Below are 16758 nucleotides of genomic sequence, written 5' to 3'. Positions count from 1 at the left end.
CGCCAATTTTGCATAGATAATAATTCTCGTGCGGCTCTCAACTCTGCACCATTCGCTCGGTTTGTCCGAAGAGGGAGATATTGAGGAAAAAAAAAGAGAATCTAAGACTCTCCCATATAGTATTTATAGATGTTGCCATGACACATGAATGATTACTGTGATCGGCGGAGCAGGCAACTAGCCAGTAATTCTGGCGATTAAGTAACAGGAAAGAATACGTAAGTACATGTCAGCTGAACAGTAAAACATGGGTAAGACTGAGTGAGGTCAGAAGTGATAATGATCTTGCGAAGGGTTCTAATCAATGGTCGGGATGAAATAAAACCTCCACCAGAAAACTTGTTTGAGTGCGCTAGAGACAGAAAGACACGGTTTGGTTGGTGGAGCTTTCTGAAAAAGCTAATCCACTTTTTGGAGAGTGAGGAGGGGTCCACTCATATGGAAATAGTTGAAAAGTACTGCCATCATAAAACCTTGGCTCCGAGATCTCTCTCTCTCTCTCTCTCTCCTTCGCTCTCCAGCTGCCCCTTCAGAACAAAACCGTGAATAAATATTTGGATATTTTGCATGATCATCCATGTACTCCCCTGAAATTGCAGGTCAATCACTATTCTTTCAATAATTGCAAAATAGTCATTATTACTTTTAGAAAATTAACTGGATCACAATTTTTACGGCGGGCAAAACCGATACCGAGCACCATACTAATTGCCTAACAGAATGAATCGGTACACTTCTGTACTATATCATGTCGGATTTGTACCAACACAGTAGAAGAAGCAGAAGAGAGGAAGAACGAGAGAGAAAAGAGAGAGAAAAAAAGAGATAAGGGGGAGGCCAAAGAAGATCGGCGAAGAGCCGCTGTATGGAGGAGGCGGAGCCAGAGAATTGCCGCGCGGAGGAGTCGAGGCCGGAGAGCCGCGGAAGAAGAGCTCCCTTCAGTCCCCCTTTGTTCGAAATAGGAGCCGGAGGGGGCCATTTTATTTTTTAAGTTTTTAAGTAAAGTCGATAAACCCACTGCTGACTTGACTTAATTTTTTAAAATAAAAAAATTAAATAAAGTTGGCAATTGGTTTGCCGACTTTCACTTAAAAACACTAAAAATAAAAGGAGCTCCTCCGGCCCCTATTTTGAATGAAATAGGAGACCAGAGCGAGCCTCTCTTCTACGGCTCCCTCCTATGTGCAGTGGTTTTCCCGATCTTGATTTTCCTCTCTCTCCCTCCCTCCCTCGTTTTCTCTCTCTTTTTCTTTTTTTCTTCGTCCTCTCTCTTTCCGATGTCGGTCTCGTTTTTGTTGCCAGAACCGTCTCAGTCCGCAGTCGATACGGCTCGAAATGCTTCAAACTGGACGATTCAGGGCGTTTCCGCATTAAACTCTAATACAACGTAAACATAATATTGCATTTGAGTTAATTGAAATATCTAAATTTTTCTTGGTCTAGTTGAAAAGTTTGTAGAACAAATCAATTGCTGGCTTATGGAAGAGACTCCTCCTTTCTCTCTTCTTTTCCCTTTGTCTTCTTCTCCACCGAACTCCAAAGAAATCTCAATTTTTTCATGCTTTAAGGATTTTCTAATCAACAATTTTCATGAAATTGATCATCAAAGGTGAGGGTTAGATCGTGCTTCTTCGGTAGTGGTTTATTTGTACATGTTTTTTTTTTACAAATCTTGTATATGGTTGCTATTGAAAAGAAGGCTTTTTTCAGTTGCTTTAGATTTGAAGTGCAGTAGATTCCAAGGATGGGAGCTTTCGGCATCAATTTTTCTTGCTGGATAGCAGTATATTATTTTTTCCTATGTCACACAAGATGTATATCTCTATTAATTACATCATTTAGTGGCCGCTATTTAAACATCTGATCCATTTCTTTGTCAGATCTCATTGGGTACTTTCTGCTATCTTGTGAAAGCTAGTATGTAATCTCAATGAACTTAATGTGAAGTGCTTGCTCCAATATTTTCCTCGATATGTGATAGGAACTTCTAGCGATATTTGAAAATATCGTGTTATATATATATATATATATATATATATATATATATATATATATATATATATATATATATGCTCCCAAAACAAAAGAAATATTGCAACGTCCTCCATAGTATCATCGGAAAAATTAAAATAGCAACCCAATTACTTATTAAAACTATAAAATGATATTAAATTTATACATTAGTGGATAAGGACCAAAAGTGGTAAACATAAAATGTAATGAACATCATAAATAACTTAAATAAGCAAAAATATATTTTACTAAGGATTATATTATTTTCATATAAACTAAACTTAAATAGTGGATAGTGTGACACAATTTGTAATAAAGTTTTTTTACTAGTATTTTTTACTATAAACATATTCTATATACATTATGCATAGCTATCATATACACCGATACTATTTGTTGTGTCTACCGATACTTCTCGTTATATATCTTGGTAATACTTATTGTATGCACTAATATTGTTTATTTCATGCATCAACACTGCATACTGCTATGCTTTATATAATTTGTTTAATTATTCTTTGTATTTTATCTCATCAAATACTTCCTTACTATTAATTATAGTTTGTAATTGAAACTCTTGATAATTACTCTATAAATAAAACAAATATTTGACAACTTTCTGTGGTTCATAATTATTGTTTTTAGATAACATTATGCATATACATGGTACAATCCATATTGTATTTATCTTGTAATTAACTAAAATTAAAAATCATTATTATATTAAAATATTTTTAAAACTCAAATTATTTACCAAAATAAAGTTAACATGGAAAATTTTGAATTATATAGCTGGTCAATAAATGAAAAATTAATCTTACCCTTTTTTTTAAAGGAATTCTACTAGCAAAGCCCTCCTATGAAATTCTTCATAATGTAGATGTTGGAAGAGGGAAGTGAGAAAGAGAAATATTAGGTTAAATTTGTTTTCTAAAGAAGATGGTAAGAAAATTTGAGATAGGTGGGAGTGGATTTAGAGAGGAAGAATTAAGAATTAGAAAAATGAAAGAGATTGGAGAATAGGGTTTAAGAGAAATAACCTGTTAGAAACCAAAAACTAATATGAAAACAAATGATATCTTGTCGATTTTTTTTATTTTTTTATTTTTGTTTCGGTGGAGCACATAAAAGAAGAGACTGATGAAGTCCAACTCTTTGGCATAAAAGAAAATCCTATTTGACATGGGATGAGGGAGGGGATCCAATATTTAACGAACCGATTTAAATGCTTCTTCAAAAATATATAGGACTGTTGTAAAATGAGAGAAACGAGGAAGACTGATCCGTAATTTCAGGAAAGTATAGTGACCGTTATGCAAAAATCCACATATACTTCTTTTCTCATGTCATGTCATGCACGAGCGGGGCGCGTTACTGCCCATATCGTCTCGGCCAGGCCGGCCAGGCTCTTTTCGGGAATCCAAACTTGCTCCCAAATTTATTCTCTCTCCTCCCCGTCTCCCCTCCCTTTGTATTCTTTCCACCAGATTTCGCGGAGCGAAGCGCGCCCCTGAGACGATTCGCCTCTCGGGGTCCTTGCGCGCTGCCACTATCGGAGCTGCTCTCTCTTCTCTAGGAAGAGGAGGAGGAGGGGGAGGAAAGTGTCAGGGGAAGCGCGTAATGGGAAGCGGCTTGGCGTAACGAGGGGAAAGCCCTTTGTCCACTGGTTTATTATGGGAGAGGCGTGTGCGAGGGGGCTTCTTTCTGTCGATCCTTGCGGCCTTTGTCCTCTCGACGTGTCGCGGTAGCGAAAAGGCGGCGTCTTTGGTACCTTTCGGCTGGCTTCGGACGAGGTTTGGTCCTCTGGAAGCGGTCTGGTGCTGTTCTTGACGTGGGGCTCCTCCCAGATCTCACCTCCAAGCTCTATTACAGGGGTTTGGAGACTTTTCACCGTCCTTGATCTCCTTGAGGAGTCCTCCGTTATTTGGGACGCCCCGAAGCTTCTAAAAGGCGATCCAGGGAGAACCGAGCTCGTTTCTTGTCTTATTTTCGTTGTTTTCGTATCAAAAAGAGGGATCTGCGAGGTTTCTCGAGTTTTCCGACAGAAAGAGAGATGGCTCTATGCTCCGGGAAAAGATGTCGCCTTTTTATTTACCGACGAGGAATTGAGCGAGATGAGTGGGTTGAAGAGAGGCCGAGACTTCGTCGAGATGACGTGCGGGTGCACGAGCCACCGCTATGGCGACGCCGTTCGGGCGGCTTAGGTTTTCGCCTCGGGGCGATCTCGAGATCAGCTGCGAGTGCACACCGGGTTGTCAGGAAGGTCAGTTGGATCTCTTGCTCTCCTGAGCTTTCCTCTCTTGAATGCTTAGGTATAGTTGTTTTATAGTTATGAGATATGAGGCAGGTACAGTTTCTTGGCGTTGATGATGATGGGTGTTTTAAGGGTAGAAAAGCATCTGTTTCTTCTTGCACACATGATGTTTGTATACTGACTCGTGCTTGTTATTTGTATATTAGCTCAGCCACATTCATATCAGTGGCGTAGTTTTCTTCGTTCTGTGAAATATGTGTCTGTTTATATAAATAATCAGCTATATTCACATATGATTTCGTGATGTTCGGTACATACGTGAAGCCTTTTGTGTTAGTGTTGTTGTGTGCTGCTCTTTTTAGTGTGCAGTGCTGTATGAATCCATTATCTTTGCAATGTGGTCATCACGTCTTATGATTGATAGCCTGACTTTGTGTGGTTGCTTCTCATGTTGGCATGTTTTTTCTGTTCGAGAGATTTTTCTTCTCATGCTAAGTCTTAAGTCTGATTCGTTTACTATCACGTGCAGCCAACTTTGAGCATGGAACTTTTGTTAGAAGAAGATCCTCTGCATGTTTTAATTTCTAGACTCTATGTTTTTGAGATGTCACTGTTATTTATGGCCTGGCAGATTTTTGTTTTGTGATGGTAGAGACTTTTTATCTTCACTCAACTGTTTTGTGCTTGCTTTGTAGATTTACATTGATGAGATTTACTTCTCTGTTCTTTCTCAATTTTTCTTGGGAGTGTACGAAGTAACAAGATTTTATGGGGGCTTCCCAGTTCTAGGAAGCGGGCTATCTTTGTTTCCTCAACGATGGCAGCAGTGTGCTGTCATCAACTGCAGTTGTCATCAGTAAATGATGCCTTGGGAGCTAACAACACTATTTTCCATCCAACTCTATTATATAATTTGCATTATGACTTGGAATAACTGAATCATAACTAGTAAATACCTGGCCCTAAGTAGTGTGTCAAGTGAGTTGAACACCATATATTATGTTGATTGACTAATCCTATTTTTCACATCTCTGACTACTCTCCATGAGCATATCAAGTTTGGTCTGCTTTTCACAATTTCTGTTTTTGATTATACCATCTTGTAATGTCTGTTACACTCTACCCCTGCATAATTTATTTCATTATTTTATTGAGAAAATGAAGCATAAGGTAGCATATGCATAGATGTACCAAAATAAATAATTTGATATCCTTCATGTGAACAGATTTAACCTGTCTTCCCTGCTCCGATAATAATTCTTATAGGGGCCTCTCCTATTTTGACTTTGGTCTGGAAGAGCTCTGCATGCCAATTCCTTGGATCGTGCATTCATTTATGATCTAAGTCTTTTAGACCATAACGTTAATAGAATGAAAATGAAACAAACCTTTTTTAGGCAACCGGACTGATTTTCAGCACATAACCCAGTTATTTATTTTAGATTCTTTTGAGGTTCTGTAGAGAAATGCTAAGTAAAAATGCATGTACGCAATTCTAAACTAGGAAGTCCAGTTCTAAAAATTCATCTGGGATGAAAACTTATGGATGCCATTAAATCCCGGCAAGTTATTAGATTAAAAGTTAAAAGCAGTATGTTGCTTTTTGTGTATTTTAATTGTTCTTCTGCTTCATTACATCAAGATGCTCAAGTCGAAAAGGGTGCTTCAGAAATGCCATTACATGCATATTATAGCTTTTTGGTGATTATGTATATTGTTCCCTTCCTTTACTGAATTTATGTGTGAGTGCACAAAGAAGGCATATACTGTTATATGTGGATAAGAACATCCTACTTTGATTTATTCCATTTGCGCATGCTTTTCGAGCTGAAGATTTTTTGTTTACAATGAAATAGCATGCTTGCTTGTATTTTTGCAATGTCATGAAATATATCTGATGCCTGTTAAAGATATTGGCATTTGTTCCACGTTCTGGAGCATTCAATATCACACCTCAAATGTATGTGGGCCAAGGTTTGCCAAACCGGCATGTGGTACCGTACCGACACTCGGTATGCTGAACTTTACGATACTGTACCGCGTACCAATACTATAATAGGATCAACTTGTATGGGATCCAGTACCAAAATGGCGAACCTTGATGTGGATGGTAGGCTTGATGTTCATAAGCTCCAATAACCAAATCTTCTTGTCTGTTGGCTGATCTGCTATGAATATAATTTTCAGATAAGTTGACCCCAGCTGCATTTGAGAAGCATTCTGGGAGGGAGACTACAAGGAAATGGAAGAGCAATGTATGGGTCATAGTTAAAGGTGAAAAAATTCCACTGTCAAAGACAATTCTACTTAAGTACTACAATCAAATGTCAAAAACTGGCAATAGCTCTCATAAAGGTCCCAATGGACGACCATGTCATCGCGACGAGTTTATCCGCTGTACAAGGTGTAACAAGGAGCGCAGGTTTCGCCTTCGGACCAAAGAGGAATGCCGCATTTACCATGATGCTGTGGCTGATCTCGATTGGAAATGCTCTGACTCAAAGTTTGACAAGTAGGTGTTCTAACTGGGTTGTATGGCTCTTTAATCGTTGTCATACCCATGCATATTCTTCGTGCCTTAGATATAAGAAGGGTCGTCTCTTTTCTTTTATATTAACTTGTTGACATACAGAAGTTTTGCTTATGGTGTAGCTGCTACAATAAATTTTTATTTGCAAAAAAATGTCAAATTGGTTACAGCCTACTTTGTACACAACTTTGCTATTATTTCTCATGCTTTGCCTGTATATCGTGCAGTTACACTTGATATTCAGGTCGTTCTCTAGTCTTGAAATGGGTCTAGTGATGGATTTAAAGCTTCATGGTTATTTTGTGTATGAAAATATATTTGAATATTATTGTAAGTGTTCTCTTTTTTTCTTTAATTTGTAAATCAATAATTTTTGGTGGAAGAAGGCATTGTCTTGCTTTATGACAATGTTATGGCAATCAGATGTACAACCCTGGGAATAACATGGCATCCCATTGTAGGAATACATCATGAAAGTATGAAAACGGTAATACAGGTAGCTGTTCATCAATGTCATTAAGTTGGGACAAATTCTTGCTTATCAGAAGCAAAATGATCCGCTGACAGATCCTTTTTTTTCTATCCTTTATTCATCAGTTTGTGTTTCAAATAAATAGTTTTATGTCTGGAATTACTATCAGCGTTGGTTCTGTTTTAGTTACAACGAGCTCCTTTGTGCATCAATTCGAGTTCAAGTAAATGCATATAGTGTAGGATTATGTAGTTTTTTTTTTTGAAAAATATCAAAAGGATTTGATAGAATTAAGATCAGGTTTAACCATGGAGTAATTTGAATGCAATTACAGCCTGTTTGCTTTAGGGGTTTGTAACTGAAAATCTAATTGTGCATATTCACTTTATTTTGTGTTTTAAGGGTATCATGACAAGTTAAACTCTTTTGAGTGTTTGACTTTACGAGAAGAGTGTTTTCAACAGAGTTAGAATCTGAGAACATCTTTTTTTTCTTTAAATTTGTGAGTTGAACTGAGAAAATCTTACGTGGGATCATGGCAATTCTTATGCTTTATTAATTTATTAATTAATTTCATTTACTGGGGTTAGGGGGGAAAAATTTTGCAAAAGTGGAAGCTTGAAGAAGGGAAGTAAGACTTGCATGGGTGAGTAACTGAAATTTTGATTGTTAGAGAAACTTAATTCTCCTATATTTTATTCAAGGCTTTAGAGTAAGGCATCTCCAGATTCAACTGACATACTAATCATCATTGCCTGAACAAGTTATAATACAGAAAATGGTGGCCTCATGGGACAGTACCATTTAACTGCATATGCTACCATGTGTTGGTGCCAGTGCATCAAGAATATCCAATTAAATCAAAGTATTTAAGATTTTAGTAGTACAATGGCACATTAGAAACATTTGCATAAAAAAATTAGGCTTTTCTGGAAGGGAAAAAAAATTAATGACCTAGTAGTAGTGCTTCGCACATGATCTGTTCACCTAGTATTTTGTCATCTCAAGGACTTCTTCACTCTTCCATATTTTGAACACAATCATTATTTCTGCATGCATTTTCTCCCCATTTCTATATTTCACTATGCGTCATGCCTTGTGTGCTGCTTCCATGTATCAGGGTTTAGCTGCGATGATGAAGAGGAGCGAGCCAGCCGCAAGGTATTTGAGGGGATGCTTGCATTCACCGTCGTGCAGAGGGTGCACCACATGCGTCTGTTTTGGTTGTGAGATCTGTCGCTTCGCGGACTGCAGCTGCCAGACCTGCCTTGATTCACTCAGAATGCAAAAAATTAAGCCTCTTCATCAGGTTATTTTTCATTCTCGAGCCATTGAAGTAGCATTTTAAGCTATGTTTTGGTTGCCAGGCAAATTTAAGATGCTTCAGTCACTGGTTCAGTCTTCAATTGTTTTCAGCGGCCTATTCAAGATAGTCGAAAAAGATTGGCTTCATTATTTTCTCCGACGAGGCCTATTGGGTATTTATTTTAATTGGAACATGAACTTGTTCTTCACCACAGTAGATGAATGGCTGTGTTTGGAGCCTTTCATCATTTGAAATGCAGCATTATGTAATTCTACTTTCCTGCACGATTTCACTTTCATCCAATCCAAGTGAGTTCTCAGTTCAACACCACTCACAGTTGTTCAAGTAACTTCATAGATTTGCAGGCTTAGGTAATTAAAGGAAACAAGATCTTAATAGTTAACTTTCATAGTTTGGCAGGCTTATGTTAATTAAAGTGAAACAAGATCTTAAAGTTATTGTCACCATAATCGCTGCAAGAACACACCCCATTGACAAAATGGTGGAACTATGCGTGTCTCTCAATATAATCTTCCTTTCTGTGATCAGAGAAAAGTAACTTAAACGCACAGTGACAATCTCCACAAACCCGGAGGTTCTTCATGATTCGTAGTGTCGCCCCTTGAGCGGTAGAAAGATCCAAAAGCAAATGCCAGCTTCTCACAGTGGTAGAACAGTGATTCTTCTCTTCTACTCTCCTCCTCCTCGTGAAGCGTGAAGCTAATGTCAGGTGCATAACCTGCTGTTTTAATCTCCGTGATTAGCTCGTGTAACTTCTCATATATTTCTTGTGATAAAGGATGCGATTGGTCTTCAACTCTGAACGTATGAATCTTCTATTAATCTCAATCCAACTGACAGCAATTTCCTTCTCCAAACCTCTGTCTTCCATCAACATGCCTGACCGCTTTCAGCTTCTCTCCATCTTTCTGATCTAGCATAGATATTAGCAACGAGTACATAATTAGTAGCTTCGTTTGGTTCTGATTCGAGCAGCAACTCTGCTACCTGCCTTCCGATTCCTATGTTTCGGTGTTTTACCACAAGCTCCAAGAACAGTTCTCCATAGAGAAGTGCAGGGTTCGAAAGGCATGGTATCTATTAGAGCTCATTGCTCTCTCAATACTCCTGCTCGGGCCATCATGTCCGCCATGCATGCATAGTGTTGGTATCTCGGTTTGATCCCTTCATTTTCTTCCATGGAATCGAATACCTCCAGGCCTTCCGAACAAACCAGCATGATTGAAAGCTGAAAGGAGGTTTAGGAGAGTAATTCATCAGGTCTTTGCCAACAAGTTTCATCTGTCTGAAGAGCTCCGCAGCTTCTTTGGAGATCCATGTTGAGCAAGAGCTGAAATAATTGAGTTGAACGAAATCACGTTTGGTTTTGCTATGAATTGAAGATTCTCCATGCTTCACTGATGCACCCGCAGTTCGAGTACATGGTAATAAGGAATTCTTTGTTGCTACATCAGAGGAATCACTGCTTTTTAACAGCGAGCATGGATCTGCTTCCCCATTTCTAAGCCTTGGTAACTCTCCACAGGCCAAGAACAAGCTTGAATAGATGAACTGACTGGTTTCATGATATCTAAGTACACTTCATCTCAATGAATAGCTGGAGTGCCTCCTCTTCTCTGCCACCTTCACGCTTGCAGATATTATTGAAGACCAAACTCCACTGTCCATCTGAATCCATATCATCAAATACTAGTCTAGCATACTCAATTTTTCGCTTTGCTGATACACAGCAATCAAGAAGTTCCAATGAAACGATCTCTCTCCAAATCCAACCTGAAGATATATGCATGCATCGCTTCGAATTCTTCAGGAACGTGGTCTCCTACTTTAAACCCCAGTCAGTAAAGCAGGGAATGTAAACTTATCTGGGATAGTTTGCTTGTCTTCTCATCGTTCGAAAACAGTTTGAAAGCTTCTTCTCTGCAGCCATCTGAGAGTACCCTCTAATTATGGAATTCCAACTGGTGACGTTTCTCTGTTTCATTCTTTCAAAGACCTGCTTCCATTTTCTAATTCTCCACACTTTGCATACAAGTCCACAAGTGCAGTCCCTGAAATCATATTCGAATCAAAACCGCGCACAATAAGTTGTCCAGTGAAGTTGCTTTCCATAGAATTGTGCTCGATATCAGCACAAGATTTCAGCATGGCTGCTGAAAGTTAGAGGAGTTGGTTCGATTTCCAGCGCTCAACATCTCCTTATAAAGATTAAAACCCTCCACCCATGGATCCCATGCTCCCACTAGCCGAGCGATCATAGAATTCCAAGCTAACCGGACTCTTTGTTGTGGAAATCGCCTCAAAAAGCACGAGTCGAGTCATTTATTCTCTCACAAGCAGCATACATTTGGATGAGAGAGTTGCTTACAAACTCCTCTTCTCCATATCCTAACTTAATGGAGAGAGAATGAAGCTGCTTCCCCAGAGAGGGTCCCTTTTGCTGTCCTGCGACTCTTATAGCAACAGAAAACGTGAACGCGTCCGGTTCAATCCATAATTCTGCGATTCAAGGAACATCGACAAGGCCTCCTCTACGAGCCCAATTCGATAGTACATCGTAATTATGGAATTCCAGCAGACGAGATTGCTTCTAACCTTGCTGGTGTCGAGCACCTGCGAGCAAAATCCAAGCTTTCGCATTTCACATAAAAGCTCAGGAGGCTGGATTGCAAGAACGGATCGGATCCCAGACCGCTCTTTAACATGCGACCATGGACTTGAAGACCCCCTTCTAAGAATCCCTCTTTGAGCAGCTCGCAGCAAAGTCCCATATGAAGAAGGCTTGATGTGTGAAATGAGCTCTCTCTGTCATTGGAGAGAGCTCAAACGCTCTTCTGAACTTTGGCCTCCACGCACCTTTTTGGAGACTCCATTGGTCTCTTCAGCTCCTTCGAGTTTTGTCTCTCTGGTGGATTTTGCGTTCCCCAGTTTGCAGCAGTGGTCGAATTCGAGTCAAGGGGAGGCTTGGGCAATTCAGGAGCTCCATCTGCTATTGGTGGGGTTTTGAAAACTTCATATAACTAAGAGGAGCTCAAGCGCAACGTATCATCTATCTTCGGAAGAGCTAACCATTTGTTTATTGGATGTCTGTCTTGTTTAAATTCTAGGCAAGCAATGAATCACCATGGCATAAATATTGTGGCTTTTGGAGGAGTGTTTCAGGAAGAAGAAGATACAATAATTCTATTATAATTTTTAGGGGTTTCCCATCTTTTCCGGAACTTATCCGTGGAGGTCTTGTGGTGTTTCCGTTTTGGGCCCCTTCGGCGGCCGTTGGCTTGGCCTATTGGACCGTTACGCAGAGGAACCATGTAGCCGTTGGAGCAACAAATGGACCAGCCGTTGAGGGCTCTCCAAGTGGGCTTTTTTTTTTTTTTTTTTTTTTTTCATACAATATGAGTACGAATACATCTTAATAAAATTTAAAAAAATAATAGGGTTATCGAGGTGCTCAAAACAACTTCATTTTTTTGTTGGTGGGTCGACTGCTCAAAATGATGCTCATTTGAGCACAACCAATTGCATCACTATCAAAAAGACTACAGAAAGCAATAGAAACTAAGGAATGCTGGGTCCACAAAAACTCTCCGAAATGCTGAGCAGTGAAGGAGACGACCCAATCAGCAGCTTGATTTGCCTCCCGAAGGACATGCCTAACCTGAGTGGCCCGACACTCCCGTAGCATCCGTTGCATGTCGCACAAAAGCGGCGTGCTCTACCCCCTCCCATCTCGCCACCTGAAGACGATCGATCAAGACGGATGAATCCCCCTACAGAATGATCCTGTTAGCCTCCAATACATGTCTCGCATAGGATCAGCCCCTCCCATGCAGCCCTGAGCTCCGCCCCAAATGCGAGGCCTCAACGGAACGACAACCCTCGCACAGCAATCAGCCTGGCGCTAATGGTCTCTAATCACAAATGCCACACCTGCCCAATCACAAGGTACCTTCGGAGTAGGTAGCCACATAAACATCATATAATCTGCGACCTCGTTAGCCTCTCTAAATATAGTTCAAATAGCCGTTTGTTAGATGTCCTAGGGAAGTGCTCAGGCCTTCTAAGCCCTGATCACTGCTGCTTAAACATTACTGGAATCTTTCTTAAAGCTAATTACATATCCAACACTATTTATACCTCGTTTCCTCCTACATTGCCTTTCATGCCTTCTATCCTGACTGAGTAATGCTCCATTGTGACCATGTTGGGGCTGGGCGTGGTTATACTAGTAGTGAAAGTTCGATGCAGGCCCTAATGCCCAAGGTGCTGTTGGGTTTCTTTAGGGCAGCAAATGATGCGCCTTCTGCCCTATGTCAAAGCTTTCTATCTCCTGCATCATTCTCATGCAATGCTTTACCTTTTAAAAGTTAATTTTGCACATCCATCAATAATTTGGTGTCCCGTTTTAGTTTGACCATTTATACAATTTCTGGAGCTACGTTTCCAACGGGAAAATAGCAACCGAAAACCAGGAATGAGATGCAAAAATTTCCGTCGGGATGGCGATGATGCTGTGGGAATTACGGATGGAAAGAATTAAAGAAATACAAAGGTATTTCAGAATACTCCTCGTATTGATGGTCTCTTGGAGTGCAGGAGAAGCATCTTCCCGTTTTAGTTTGACTAATTTGTTTTCTTGCATTGTTTAATTCTTCCCCTCTCTCGTAATCAGATTAAGAACTTTTTTTTTCTTTTTTGTTTCTTTCTAAAATTGGTGAAATTTGAATCTTTTCTTTAGATGATACTTACACAGTATGGTGATTACATTTTTATTGACAACAGGGGACATCTGAAGTATACGAAATTACTATGTTTAAATAAAAAACAATTTTAATAACTTCTGTTTAAGCAAGTGGAACATTAGTTTGTTTTTTTTTTTTTTTTTTTTTTTGGCATTCGCGAGTCACAGACAATGGGCGTGGGTATAGTTGATAAAGTTAGAAAGGAAAAAAAATTCCAAGAAAGATGGAATCGAGACGTGGTTCTCCCAAATAAAATTTTCGGAGTGATAAGCCACCATAGAATGCCATCCAATCCGCAACACTTTTGCTCTCCTATAAACATGAGTAGCCTGATGGGAGCCGTACTCACCCAACAAACTACGGATGTCATGAGGCAGTTGCATCTCACTGGTAATACGCCTTGGATCCTGAATCTATTCGAATAAAATTTTACTAATCTGGCTAACGTTGAACTTGGTAAAATGAAATGGTACGGCAGCAAAAGCACTTCTCATAGCTGAGTCCCCTTTAAGGATAATACGGTCCACACCCCAGCACCCGCCTCACTAAGAGACCTCTCAAACGGCTCTGATCTCGGGCACCAGCAACGGGGCTGATCGAAAATTCACCGACCCTAACTGCTACTAATTTGGCCTTCTGATCTCTCTGATGGCAAATTTGGCACCGCCGCTGTATCCATATTTTTTGACGTTGCTATCAAAGTTCACCTTAAGAAAATCAGGGGGTGGGAGCTCTTAGGAGACGAGCATAATTCTAGACGCTATAAGAGAGGAGAATGAGAGCCACAGATTTTTTTAGCAACCTAAAGGACTGACGACACAATGATGTCAAAAATCTCTGCCGTATGAAGTAGGGCTCTGTCTACCACCAATCTCAGATGCGCCATCTGTTCTCAAAGATTTGGCCAATTCTTATTTTAGCTAACCGTGGTAAGCTATATAACTAATATAAGTCGCTCTAATCTTCTGCTCTAGAAGGACGGGCCTTTCAGAAATAAGAGAAAATCTCGGTCGACGTGGGAAACAATAGTTGACGGACATGGCGCGGGGAGAGAAAGCGAGAGAGAGGGAGGATATGATCATTTTCCATTCCATCATGTTCTGCTACTTAAAGCTAGACGATATGTTTTTCTTATCCAATACTTGATGGAACGGTCAGATGATGGGGCAAGAGTGCTGTGGGATCGGCTCTGCTTCTGGTATCTCTCAATCACGGTGATGGGAATCTTAATGATCACATCGCATTCTTTTAATTATAAAATAAATGAAATTGACCTGAGAGCATTTCGTGGAAAAGACCTACAGGCTAATAAAGGTGATCCCTTAGCAAAAAAAAAAATAAAGGTGATCACCACGCGTGGTCTCCAATAAATGAATAGCAATTCCTTTTTTTTATGTTTAGAAAAAGTTACGAGTGTAAAGGATCAGTGCATGCTGCATGCTGATAATACAAATTGGAGTTGAAATTAATTCATAAAGTATCAAATTGTGAAGTTATTCAACGAAAGACAAAGTGTTCTCTCTTGATACCATAAAAAGGAAAGGAGTATCAAAAACCCTCTCCATGGCTGCTCTTTTCTTTTGAAAAATTTCTCAATTTGTTTTATTTATGCTCTGAGCTCTTTCAAGAGATCCAGGAACAGGAGTTTTCAAAAGTTAGCGCCAACATTAAAAGATCAATGTCCTTCGCTTCCTATAAGAATATATGTGAACATATATTTAGTCCCACATTGGTTATTTGCTAGATATATCTTGGGTACTTATATAGCATCAAGAAATCCTAATAATACTTTCAGACTAGTCATTTTGGGTAAGATTCTGAGTTGTGACAACAGTATCAGAGCGAATTCCGGCCCATAACCTATATGAACTAGAAGAAATTGCAGCACAGATCTATTGAGGCTGACTATGAGCCAATCGTGGTATTTGTGCTTAAATTTGAATGGATTTGAATTCTTAACGTGACGAAGACGTCAGAGCTTGAATGGATGAAGTATGTGAGGATCCGTGCGAGTATGCGTTTACCCCACGTTCTTTGATACCCCGCCCAAGATGCTCCAAGAAGCAGTAGATACAAGTCAATATCGCATGTGGCCAAGAACCCATCAGAAGCCATTGAACGTGGCCATGAGTGCAAAAGGCCTATCCAATGCTTAGAAGTAAGAAAAGAACGGGCCGTTGACCTCAGTGTAGTTGAATCCATGAGCCTGTCTTCCACTCAAGCTGGCAAGCAATTGACAGAAGCGCGGCGGTTTCGCTTGATTAGGATCACTGTTTCACAAATCCATTGCCTTACTCGGAACCCAATTTCGTTACTCATGACATAAGCCCAGTAACTCAAATTCATTGAAAGAATCCAAGAGTAAGAGAAGAGACCGATTTCATTTACCTGAGTAATCTCCTATCCTTTGGCTATAAAACTGGTCCCTTCAACCAGTGCATAAAATTAGTTTGACGGAAGCAAATGCTTAATCCCGCTGTCAATCTTTGTGACTGTTATATCCGTGACTTTAAGGTTGTTAGGGCGTGAAAGGAGGCAGAAGATTGTTAGTTTACGCATTAAATATTGTTTGGGGCATGAAGGAGGCAAAAAGATTGTTAATTTACACGTCGAATTAACTTCCTCCTATGTAGATAGAGATCGTCTCAACATTTGCTCATAAGTGGTCCAAAAAATCATCAGACTCAATGTGGACTATTTTGGCCACTACGAGTTAAGCTGGACAAGATTTAGAAACGAGATCCACCATATCAGAAAGCCAAACTTTCGGAGGCCATAACTTAGTCACAGAGCATCCGATTAAAATTATTATTATTATTTTACATCAGACATCTGACTAAGATTATTATTTTTTTATATTAGATAACTTTTTGAAATCTATGACTTAGAGCCCAACCTTATATGGGGTTGAAACAATCCAAAATTTTATTATTTGGATCCTAAAATAAATCGATTAAACTAAAAGTTTTTTTTTTTAATGAAAGATTTTGACCAAACGTACCTCCAAATTCAAGAAGAATAAAGCAAAGTGAGAACAAGCAAAGTTAATATAGAAGTCGAGATATATCTTCTCTAGAATTTTAGTTTTTCATATTTCTTTCTAACTATTTATATTTAGTTTAAAAATTTAGTTTAATTCGAACTAGGAGAGAGATTGTATTAGAATTGTGCAAAAGAATATGTCATTACTTTTATAAATAAAAGCTATGCATCATCAATTATATATATATATATATATATATATATATATATATATTATTTTTATTTTTTAAAATTTTATTTTAAAAGATTTAAATTAAGTGGGTTGAGAGAATTCTATCTCCTCCTCCTCACGGCATCTGATACTGAATTGGGAGAAAACATGGGGGATGTGATGTCGGGAGAAACATGGAGGATGTGATACCAGGGAAACAGGGAACA

General features: G+C 39.2%; 1 pseudogene; it reads left to right on the top strand.

Annotated features, from left to right (window-relative positions):
- The first annotated feature begins 3633 nt into the window (after positions 1-3633).
- LOC103695807 lies at positions 3634-8905 on the top strand (annotated as a pseudogene).
- Positions 8906-16758: the final 7853 nt, after the last annotated feature.

This window comes from Phoenix dactylifera, chromosome 4 (genome assembly GCF_009389715.1).
Source record: "Phoenix dactylifera cultivar Barhee BC4 chromosome 4, palm_55x_up_171113_PBpolish2nd_filt_p, whole genome shotgun sequence".
Lineage (NCBI taxonomy): Eukaryota > Viridiplantae > Streptophyta > Magnoliopsida > Arecales > Arecaceae > Phoenix > Phoenix dactylifera.
The sequence above is the reverse complement of the archived record's forward strand: the minus strand, read 5'-3'. Positions and strand labels throughout refer to the sequence as shown.